We start from the raw sequence: 12,432 nt of genomic DNA, 5'->3' as shown, positions 1-12,432 counted from the left end.
TAATTCCAGAACACTTAAAACGAAAACAGTTCAATTAAATTTGGTTAACATTACTTTGTTTTTTGTTCCCTATATTATTTCTATGTTGAATTATAATAAGTAACATGTCATTAAATATAAGTCAACATTATAAAAGATTATTTAACTATAAAATCGGTTAAAATATATTCATTAATAAATGCATACTTATAGTATTTTAAATTCAGGATCTAATCCTTTAGAAATGATCCACTGGGTCTAATAAATAATTATTTCCCAAAATGTTTTTAATCAAACTTACGTTTCAAATAAAAAATTATCAACATTGTATTCTACTACCAAAAATGTATTGAAATATTCTGATAATTTCAAACAGAGAGTATACCAAGGAATTTCATTATTGTTCCAATCCAGTCTTATGACTCCATATGCAAGAGGCATTTTTAATCAAAACATTCAGTGGCCTCCCTCCCTTTGCAGGTATACTGAGAACTAAAAATTGAACAAAAATAGGATGGAATGAGCTCAGGTTTAGCTATCATGTTACATTGTTCTGGCAACTGACATGGTTGATCTTAGTCAAGTATAGAAAACAGAGAAGAGTTATGAGATAAGCTGTATGAGAAATCTCAACAACTCCAAGTTCCCTTGGGGATTAATATTATTTGTATGTCTTGATTCCCAAAGCACCATATTCAAAATATAAATACAAAACATATTTTATTATTAAATGTACATTTAAATTATCTGTCGTTTTTATTACGCAGTTCAAACCCAAGGCCCTCCTCACTTTAGCATTCTTAATTGAAATTTGCCTGTAAATCTAAGTTATATCTGTAGGACTTTTCACATGTTCTAGGATGAGTAGTTAATAGATGTACATATTTGGACCAATGCCTAAGCCTAATTTTGCTCTTTTTATGTTTAGTTCAAGTCTTGTCCAGTCCTCTGGAATTAATCATCCAGAAAAGAGGGGAAAGCATCTGCTAAGTAACAGGTTGCTAAATTAGAGCAGAGAAAAATTCTGTAGGAGTAGCAAATATCCCTCTGATTTTGCTGGTATCTTTTTAAAGAAGCCTCTCAGGTAGCAGGAGCATCTATACAGGGACATCTAGTGGCAAAGAGGAATCAATGCAGTTACTGGCTCCTTGTAACATTAGAACTCTACCTTTGCTCCATCTTCACAGATCAAGGTGGGAAGGGGGGGAAATTCCTGAATTCTATATAATGGCCATACACAGTATTTATAACAGCATTTGAACCACACACACACACACAAAAAAAAAAAAAACTTATAAAAGCAAAGAATTTGAACCAAATCTTTTTTTCATGATAATAAACCTAAGCTTATAGCCAAGATGGATTTGTTCCCACTAGGTTTCTATATTTTTCAAGCCATAGTAGTGTTAAGAAGTAAACGAACAGTTTTACTAAAATTAATCTTTCCAGAAACCAAAGCCAGAATAAACCAATTCCCTTTTATGCTGTAGAACATTGGTTCAATAGTAGTACTTTATAAAGCAATATGAGTGTAATAAATAAAAAAAAAACATAATAGAAAACTAATGATCTATATCACAATTGAAATCATTAAAATGAAATAACAGTGAATCTTAATTAAACCATGCAGTATCCTTAAGATATTTTTATGTGCCTCTTTTATGGAAATCTTTTTGCTTCTTTCTTTAAAAATGAGATTGAAAATTAAGTGAAAACTTACTACAGTGCAAATATTTTTTTTTCCATTAGCTTTCTTTCCTGCTGGAGCAGGAAAAGCAAATCCTTTGTAGGTATTTCTGGATAGTAGTGGAGCCAAAGACAAGAAAAGGGTGAGCATTTAGCTCTAGGTCTCAAAAGGAGTGCACCATTGACAACTGATACAATGTTTTTATTTTAAATTAATTATTGACCTTCACCATTTCAACAGACCAACCACAAATCTTGCTCAAGGTCAAACTCCACAATGGGCATTTAATTGCAAGGTGTTTTGTGTGCACTTTGCCTTCAACACTTGAATGATTCTCCATCATCAGGGGAACCAGCTTGCAGAACTTCTAGCTCTCTTCATGTACTAATTTTTCTAGTCCCAATTCTGGTCCATTTCTCCTCCTAATTACTATATTTCCCATTTTTATTGACATAAAAGTGAGCTTTAATATTTTAATAGCCAATTCATACTCGTATAGGTTTATGAAAACACTAATGTTGTATTCGGAATTGTTACCCAGTCATCAGGCAAAGTTAATATTCTCATTTTTCTGGGTACCTTATTTCAGATTGCCCAAATACTTACTCTCTTCCCTCTCAAGTACTCAGCATTTACTGGTAGTCAGATGACTTGCTATTAATTTTTACTGAGTGTGGAGGGAAAAGGGGGTCTATTGAAAGTAACTTCACAGAGTGATCTGATCATAAATTCCTACCTGGGCAAGTCATGGTGGGTAGTCACACCCCAGGCATAGAATTTCTTTAGTAAAAGGCTTTTTTTTTGTCTTTAAAAAGCCCTGTCCTTTGTTCTTGTGCATCTAGGTTAACACACCTTTGAAATATCCACTTTCAGACCCCTCCTTCTAATACCTGACCACCTTTTCAGAACCCTCCTTCTAAAGCATGCCAGAGAGCATATAATCTTAACTATCCCTATCTTACTTTCTCCTACTTCCACGTAATCTTCCTTATATTCCCCTCTTAAACTCAAATGCATAAAAGACACTGCAAACTGTTATTCTTGGAGGCATTTTTCTCAGTCTGTTGAGATCTTGCTTCCAGGCACATCCTTTCTTTTACTCAAACTCTTATAAAAATTCTCTACAGGTTTGGATATTTCTTAGGTTAACATGAGAAACTCTGACATTGCTAAACATCTCATTTTACCTACTCTCAGATCATAAATTAATCCTATTTTTGTGCAACGATGGCACATGTCATATAAATATAAACATATGATATGACAAACCCATATATATGAAATAAGCAAATGAAGTAGTGTAAACTTTAAGAGCACTAAGAAACTTGGCTAAAAAGGTAGCAAAAACACAAGCAGTGATTCCCTGAATCCAGATGAAGTAGGAAAGGAAAACGTGTTACATTTTTATGAATTTTAACAAATAGGGTGTGATAGCTGTGAAACTTGTTATTATACAATCATTTAATATCTAGAGTACATTTCTCAATCTTTTCCCTATGTCTTTCCCCATAATACCCCATCCACCCATAGTTTTCGCAGACAATGGATACAATTTTCATCATGAATGGGATTCTTTTTTTTTTTTTTTTTTTTTTTTGGCAATCAAAGGCCAGACTAGAAGACTAGCTTTGGGGTATAGTCAGGTTGCTAAAGTTATCACATGCAAACTCATCCTATGGGTCAGATTAGGATATGATTAGGGAAGAGTGGAATTGGAGGAATTGTATGAATTTATAGTTTTTTTATAGACAGATTGATATGTACAGATATACCTATATAGAGAAAAATATAGATATAAATATATACATTTAATATGTTTTATTCCCTAGATCTGTCCATTGAGAAAGCCTGGAGGCAATAATACCCAATAACAATGAGCACACCTAGTGTCCAGATCTTGGCTTCTAATTACCATTCTCCAGTAAAAGAAACTGAAGCTCCTTGGAGAAATAGCTGACTATAGACAGCATTGAAGCAGAAAAAGTACAAGATGAGCCTAGAAGAACTTGTTATGCCAGAAAGGAAGGATGTGTGCAAAGAATGATGGGGATAGATCAAAAGGACGCAAAAAACAGCTTGAACAAACTTCTACTGGTTAAATCGGGGGCAATTTGAGCATCATGTTATATAAAGACAGAATGGAGCATAACCCTTTGAATAAAATGGGAAGCAAACATATTTAAATAAATGGATAGGTTGATAGTTTGATGAGAAAAAAGATACATAGTTTTACAGTACCTCCCAACAAAATACTTATTACAAAGGGAAAACAGAAAATTTTACAGTGGAAAAGTCTGGCAAACACCACCTTACTCAAGAAAACAAACATCATCAACAATGAGACAAATCAAAATAATGCCACATGATAAGATGAAAGGAGAAGAATTTAGCATCACGTCTAGTGTGCTCCTGCCAAAGACTGACAATTGAGTCTAATCTTAAGGAAATATCAGACAACCCAAATTAAGGGACATCCTTCAAAATAATTGAGGTTTTATTTTCAAAACTGTCAAGATCATCAGAGTCATGAAGACTAAAGAAGTGTCCCAAAGTGAAAAAAGCTAAAGGGAAATCACAACTAAGTGCGACGAGAGATTCTAATGGATCCTTTTGCTATAAGTGGCATTATTGGAAAAATAATGCAACTTAAATAGATTCTGAGGAATATACCATAGTATTAAATCAATGTGAATTTTCTAATTTGTTAGTTGAATTCGGTTATGCAGGAGAATATCCTTGTTAGTAAGAAACACACATAAAAATATTCAAGAATGAGCAACATACTACCAAATGATTCAGGAAAACAAAAAAAAGTTCTGGTACTGTATTTCCAACTTTTCTGAAAGTTTATGAGTATTTCAAAACTTTAAAGATTACATATATGAAAGTCTGCCCAAGCATTTGAATAAAATTATTTTCAAAATATACATATAAAATAAATTCAAAACCAAATTTCCACATCTGCTCCATTAATTTACTATTTGATTGGAAAACTTATCACTCTGTAATTATTTATAGAAAGTGGTACAGTTTTTTTCTTTTTCTATTTGAATTGACTCACTCAACAAATAGTCAATGAGTGCCTATTATGGCATCTAATAAGGTCACAGCAGAGAATAAAGCAGACAGTGTGTTAGTCTCACCGGTTTACATTCTGAGGAGATAAATAATAAACAAGTAAACAAATAATCTTATGTCGTGACTGTGATATGAAGAAAATAAAACAAGGTAATGTGAGAGAAAATTGATAGGGCAGGAGAGGGTAGCTTTAGAGAACGCAGTCAGACACAGCTTCTCTGGGAAGGTAATAAATGATGAGAACTAATCCTAAGAAAATCTGGATGAAGACAGCCCAGGCAAGGGAAACACCTTGTACAAAGGTCTGAGGCAAGAATGAGCTAGGTGACCTGCAGGAAGAGATGAACTGTCAGTGTAGCTGGAAAGCAAAAGCAAGGGGAGATGAAAAGAAATGAGGTCCAAGATGAGATGCAGAGCCAAAGTCATGCTGGGCTTTGTGGGCCATGTTGAGAAGTTAAGGTTTTATTTTAAGAGTAGAGCATAACCATGAGAGGGTTTTGACCTTTAACAATCTCGCTTGCCTTTAAAAGATCACACTGTCCACACTGCAGGACAAATGGATTGGCTGCAGGGATGCAAGATAGGCAGCAGAATGATAAATTAAGAAGTTATTACAGTACAAATGTGAATTGATTTAGTAAAAATTGAGAGTAACATTTGAGAATAAAGAAGTAGATAGACTAGAAATTTACTCTGGACTTGATACAACACACTTTTATAAGACACTATGTTTGTTGAGAAAATTCTATGTATTTGAACTAACTTCTGTCTGTTTTAGTACTTGACTCTCTAATCTTGCCAGGAATAAAGTAATTAGGAGACTCTGAGCCTAGTTAGACCAAAAACAAAACAAATCTAGGGCTAAGTATAAGTGCAAAAGAAAGGACTCCTTTTGACACGTACTCTTTTCATTAAAAATGGCTGCTCTACCTTAATGTGAGAAATGCTAAGTAGTATTATTTTTTATTCAAAAGAAGTATTGATTGACAAAATGAGCACAAATTTGTAATTTGTAGCAAGGGAGAATACTTTTACAACTGAAAAAAACAGGAAATGAGATACAAGAACTACCATAATCCTGAAGGTTTGTGTGCTGAATTAAAGTACAGAGAGAGCTTGAAGAAATAAGAATATCGGCCCTGCACTCTAGAAATTTTATCAGAAGATAAAACACCATTAGTAGGATGTGTTGAGCTAACAAATTTAACTAAAACCTGGAGAAATGGGTGCCTGGAGCCCACTATAACGCACAAATAAACTTTGCAGCTGGTGGACAAGAGAGGGGTTCTACAGAAAGTAACCTCAGAAGGCTACCTGGTCATAAGTTCCTAAATGTGTAGGTCGTGGTGGTTAGTCACACCCTAGGGATGCAACTCTTTTAGTAAAAGGTTTATCTTTGCCTTAAGCAAGCCCTGTCCATTGTTTTCGTGCATCTAGGTTAACACACTTTTGAAGTAAGGTAACCACCCTCAAGAAAGCACATAATTTTGTTAATGATCCTGTAATCCAACCCTAAACAGTCATTCTCTAAAGCATTTGAGATCTTGCTTCCTGGCAATTGTCCTCAGTTTGGCTCAAATGAAATCTTATAAAAATCCTTTATAGGTTTGGACATTTCTTACGTAGACAAGTATCAAATAATCTACCCAGGTTAACTTCTTCTCCTGAGAACAGTGTTCTTTGGAAGTGAAGATATCTAGAATATACCACTGTGAAGGGTTTTTTGTTTTTGTTTTTTTGTTTTTTTCTGAACTTTCCTTATCAGCCTAACAGCACAGCCTCCCAAAAGAATTCATCTGTCATAAATCCCCTCCCTGGGAATTTTGTAACCAGGGAAGATTGTCTCCTATTACAGGAGACAAGAAGTTGGCACCAAGATAAGAAATTAAACAGACGTTGTCACAAAACTATCAAATCTCCCATCTATTCTGCTAGGGCCCATTTATCTCTCGTAAAGGGCATTTACTTTCCTATATGCCCTTCTCCCCCTCCCCTGTGCCTATTAAAATTGTATATATGCCCCAATTTATCACTGCCTCCTTGAGTCAGTTTTTTTTCTGTGAATACTCCTGTACATACATGAATAAAAATCTGTCTTTTGTCTTGCTTATCTCTTTTGTCAGTTTGATTCACATGTCCCCACTTATTCAACCTAAGAGGGTAGAGGAAAAGTTTTTCCTCCCTAAAAGAAGGAATAAAAAGAATGTCCTTTATAAAAAGAACAAGATAAAGACAAAACCCTTTCTTCACGCAGGTGTTACTCTTACAACAAATTCAATTTTAGATATCTTATGCCCCCAACTAAATCTTACAAAGAATTTTAAGCAACATACATAAAACACATATATATTTTATATATTTTGATAGTTTACTATCAAATCATTCTAGGGAAAATTTAAGGCGTGTGTAGGGAGGGAATAAAGCAAGTATTGAGGTCATAGCGTCTATATAATTCATTTTTCCCTCTAAGGTAGTCCAAGGGAAAAGGAAATGATGGTTGATTTTTGTTGTTAAAAAGGTTGAAATAAAGATGCCGTGGCTCCTTAGAGAAAGCACTTTCCTTAGCACTTAGAGCTAAATGGGATTTCTCACTTGGACTTTCCTAATGGGGCAGGCTACATGATGACGTTCCCACTATAAATGTAGTTTCAGATTTCTTAATGGTGTTTCTTATAGCATTCCTCCATGAGGTAGAGGAAAAACAGTTCACTGGAGACAATACTTAACAAAGGAGAGAGGAGAGGCAAATTGGCTTATTATCATCCCTGTTAGCCAAGCATTCATTTTTATCTTGCTGGTGTGACTTAGCTTCTTAAAGTTTTATCATCCTTCGTTAATATGATCAACAGAATTCAACAGACTCCAGAGCAGGTGTTCCTCAGGTCCTCAGAACATAGCAGTTCTTATATTTGGTACATTTTCAAATATATGTTTAAATGGCAAGCACTTAAAGAGGCAAAACACTTCAAAACACACTTTCTTGCTTCACTGGTGTCTATAATGAATACAGTGCAATTAATATGAGAGAGAGAGAGAAACTTACCTGAAAGTGTTCTTGGCTAAGACAGTGACTTCAGCTCCGGCTCATAAATGCATATGTTTTGAAAAGCCATTTATCTTTTGCACCTCCATCCTTAAAGTCTCTAAAATATAATTTGGGGAAAGTTAGGTGTATACAAAGAAATACCAAGAACTAAGGGACGTTTACTCCTTTCAACCATTAGCCACCTCTGATCTACTGCTTGTCTTCTAAGAAGGCACAAAGCCACATCCTTAACACTGCAGAACATATGAACAATGAGCAACCGTTTGAAAATGGGTCACTTCCTAGAGAGTTACAAGTATGAACTCATTCTTTTGGGGGGAAAAAAAGAATTTGTCCTTGAGACTCAATGAATTATTATCCAGGAGGATGCAGGAAAATCAAAAGTATGGAATATGGAATGTTCGACAGATGGTTCTATTTTTTATGATATGCAAAATGTCTCAACAATCAAGAAGTGAAAAAAGAATTTAACAGGTAATTTTGTCCACATGTTTAAAATAGAGCTGCAAAACGTATTTATCTTTTTCTAATTGCTTCCAGGAAATGATTTTTCCTGGTCTGCCTTTTGGTAATGAGATAGGGAAAACTGTGTCATTGTCACTTGAAGACTGGTTGACCAGTTAGTCGGTCGACCAGTTTGTAATTCTAGTAGGAAAGGGCTCCTTTAGAGGAAAATCAATTAAATGAGTTGCTTCCTTTTAAAAGAAGGTAATAAAGCATCATGGCTCAAAGTATGAATCTGCAATCAAAATTCCTGAGTTTAAATATTGGCTTGCTAGATGGAAAAGACCAATATATTCACCTCCCTATACCTTTGTTTCCTTATCTGCAAAATGGGGGTGGTAACTGTAAACATATAATCATGTCATTTTGAAGATTAAATAGCATAACTCATGTAAAGTGCTTGAAACAGGCTCTGCTTTGTAGTAAGTGCTCGTAAATGTTCATTGCAATGATTATACTCTTAGTAGAGTGGTTCAGCTTGCTAAACTAGGCACCTATCCCAAGAATTGGTCCCACTAAGTAACTGCTAAGAAACACCAAAGGTGAATCTTACGCCGACATGGTTTAAGCTAGACCCAGAAATTCAGTCATTCCCATTCCAAAAGACTGTTATTTATTTTAAATAAATTTTCTCTCCCAAAAATGTTTTCTCCTAAAAAAATTCATTCGACATTCCAAGTGTAGCTTAAATTTACTTTTACTAGCTAAGGAACATTCCATCCTACATAAACACTTTTTAAAAATATAATTAAAAGAATAAGATTCCATATGGGGAAAGAAGAAAATGAAAATGTGTTCACGATCTGAACTTCGTAGATTATAGTTGGAATGTTTGTACAGCTGCACTATTTAATTGGTTTACTATCTTCCCAGAATTATGAGCAATACAAGGGGAAGATTTCTAGACTGTTCTTTTCATCCTGTGGGAGTTAAGGGGAAACTTGTCACAAAAGCAGTTTAGTTTATAGATCAAAGCAATTGGTGTAGCCTGAGTTTGTTGGACCCGGGGAAAGAGTAAAAGATCTCCAGAACACAGATAACAGGAATTTCTGCACATTCTGTGTATATCGAGAATGTGGCTATTGCGCCCAGAAAAACATACAACAAAAGTGTACAAGATCAGTCAATAAATTGAACATAGGAATTAAATAGAAATGTGCCTCCTGCCCTGATAATTGAACCCAATTCCCATAGATGGATAATGTTGAGCCATTTAACCCAGATTAAACCCTCCCCAGAAACCTTAGACTCTAATCTCCCAAAACAAAACTTCATTCCCTTCAAGTCAACAATTGCCATTAACTCCATCCACCTTCCAGACAGAAGAACAAAAAATCTACAACTCTCCATAGGGGTTAAATCAGGGTGTATGTCAACTCACTGTTGTGCCTGAATCTTTGTATCTCTATATCCAGGTAAGAGAGACATGATGGAATTCCAAAACATAAAGACCATTCACAACTAGAGTGCAGCAAAGAGGACACTGGATTTTGAGTCGGAAGATCTGATTTCAGCTCCTAGCTCAGCTCAACTGGATCATCTTGGGCAAAAAGTAAATCTTAGAGAAGATTTACTCTAAGACTCAATCTCCTCAGTTGTAAAGTTGGTATAAAAAAATCCTACCTAAGAGTTTCATGAGAGGGTGAAAAGAGATCATAAATGTCAAAATCCTTTGTAAACTCTTAGCATGCTGTCAGAGTGTGTTACAAGGATTGTTTGATTAGGTTTCCAACAATTGTGTTTTATCTCCCTCAAAGGGATTGTGGCTTTCTTGGCAGCAGGTACTGTTTTCTCGTTTCTTATTGTACTCACCAACTTCTTGCATGGTATTTTCATAGAGTGTACAAACAGAAAACTGAGCTCTTAACACTTGCGTTTTAGTTTCTTCTACAAGTCATTTAATCTCTCTGATCCCTATGCTTATTTTCTCACATAATAGGAAGTCCAAAGGTAGGGCAAGTTTTAGGGTTAATTGATTCAGTGGCCCAAAGATGTCATCGGAGATCACTTTCTCTTTTTTATTGTCCAAAGCATCAACTTCATTCTAAGTCTGGTCATGAGATGACAGCCAGTAGCAACCCGGGCCTCATATTTCCTCCTTCACTTTGCCTGTAAGTGTAAATATGCATCTTTGTCTTAAGAATTGAACCAATAACAGCCACCAGAAGAAATGTCATAGCACATTGATTGGCTGAAGCTATTGTTCTCTATTACAACCACACTTTAGAATCACTTGGGAAGTATTTATAAAAACACCGAGTTCCCACACCCCAGAGACTGATTCAACATGCGTGGGGTAGGACTGGGTCATCTTTATTTTTTAAAAGCACCCCAGATGATGGGAGTATGTCTGTATAGTAATTAAGATGCACCCATAAAGCTGGGGCTGGGGAGGTTTAGGAGGTAAGAAACAAGCGGATACGGTAGTGGATACACCTGCATAGTATACACCCTTTTAAATGTTTGAAGTGTGCATTTGCATACTAAACATTCAACAGTAAAGAAAGCTAGTTAGTGTTGTTTCTGCTGGCTCACTAACAAAGAAGGGTCATGTCAAACAGGACAAAAAGAAGAGCTAATAGCTGAGGTACTAAGGACAAAAGCCCCTTTTACTAGTCTCAGACTGATATTCTTGTAGGAATTTCTGAGGTGGATTAGATATAGATGAGCTATGCCAACATAAAAGAAGTTCAACAAGACCAAAGTTAAGGAGCATATAGCCCAGAGATCCAAGTAATAAAGTTGTCATTCAGGAATCTGGACAAACAAGAAAGTCAATATCAGGACTCTGAGGACCATGAGATGAAAATGATCTGAGATAGAAGCTATTTCTATTAGGAAAGTGACCAATTCCAGAGAACAGGCAACTCAGAATTTGTAGAGAACAAATGTGGAAATGAAATTTGCTAGAAATGGTACAAAAAAGGACAGCAGTTGCAGATATCCTTCAAGTCAAACAGTCTGTCTTCATTTTATAAGAAGCACAGAGAAGAAAAGTAACTCTTCCCAAAGTAACAGGGAGGCAGGAAGATAAACTACATGTGACCTCTGAGTAGGAAATATTCCTCGTTACTGTGCCTTTAGCAGAAAAATCACTAAGGTGCAAGGCTTACGACCTGGTGAACCAAACACTTGGGTTCTAGCCAAGAAAGAATTAAAAGTACAGGACACTAATAACTTAAAATAACACCCCATCAAACAAATATGTGGTAAATGAAGGATGTGGGGAAATGTAGCACAGACATTCCAATATGCGTCAAGAACAAGATATAAGAGAAGCAATGATGTAAACGTTTTATCAAAATGGCATTACTGAGGTCATTAATGATGTCTGAATTTTGGCAACTCAAGGAAACTTGGGTATGTAAGCAGAATCACACAGAACACAGTTCTGGCAAAATTACAAAGAGGAAGCACTTGTGCAAACATTAAGCGACAATGTCCCTTTGGGAAAGGCATGAGTGTAGTCCAAAAAGAAGTGTGTTAGTGCCGTCTAATTCCTGACCACTCTCCAGGCACTCCTTTGAATACCCTCAGGGTCAAATCAACAACAGATTCTATCTGGCAACCCCTGATAGAACAACCTTCCAACACATACCACTTAAAGGCAAATGAGAATCAGGACACCCTTCTAGCCAAATTGAGCTTTTTATCTTTCAAGAAGTTTTGGTCTCCTGTCTTAGAATTGCATCCACTACAAGTCCTTGGAAAGTAATGCCTCTTACCCTTCTCATTCTTATTAAGAGCTTGATGTTATGTGTTTTTCCTCTTTGCAAGGAGAAGTTTGATTAATAAAAATAATGTAGCTTTAAAAACCAGAAAAAGAATTGAAGACAAAAATGAGTCAATCTTTCATTAGAATTCATTCAACCAGTACCTATAATAAACTACAATAAGCCATATATCATGATAAGGTCTAAGATCATGAAAGTTTTCTATTGACCAACTGTAAAAGTGATGACTGATACAAATTTGTGAACCAAGGCTTGGGAAGGTGATGGTATAAAGGTATTTGAGCTGAAATGATAGTTCATGAAAATTCTGGCAGTGGTGTTTTGATGGACTGGAGAGATGAAGAAATGGAAAAGTGAGGATAAATTATTTGTGCCTATAAATTTAAATTAGTACGTGTGGCATT

General features: G+C 35.5%; 1 long non-coding RNA gene across 1 annotated transcript in view; it reads right to left on the bottom strand.

Moving 5' to 3' along the window:
• LOC141568780 (uncharacterized) overlaps positions 1-7,942 on the bottom strand; it is a 137,965-nt gene extending 130,023 nt beyond the window's left edge. Inside the window, exon 1 of the long non-coding RNA XR_012491969.2 lies at positions 7,788-7,942. This is a non-coding gene — a long non-coding RNA (uncharacterized LOC141568780). The remainder of the gene's footprint in view (positions 1-7,787) is intronic.
• Between the last annotated feature and the right edge of the window lie 4,490 nt (positions 7,943-12,432).

This window comes from Rhinolophus sinicus, chromosome 1, assembly GCF_057876585.1.
Source record: "Rhinolophus sinicus isolate RSI-liver-muscle chromosome 1, RSI-T2T, whole genome shotgun sequence".
Classification (NCBI taxonomy): domain Eukaryota; kingdom Metazoa; phylum Chordata; class Mammalia; order Chiroptera; family Rhinolophidae; genus Rhinolophus; species Rhinolophus sinicus.
This window is presented reverse-complemented; position numbering and strand designations above follow the sequence as displayed.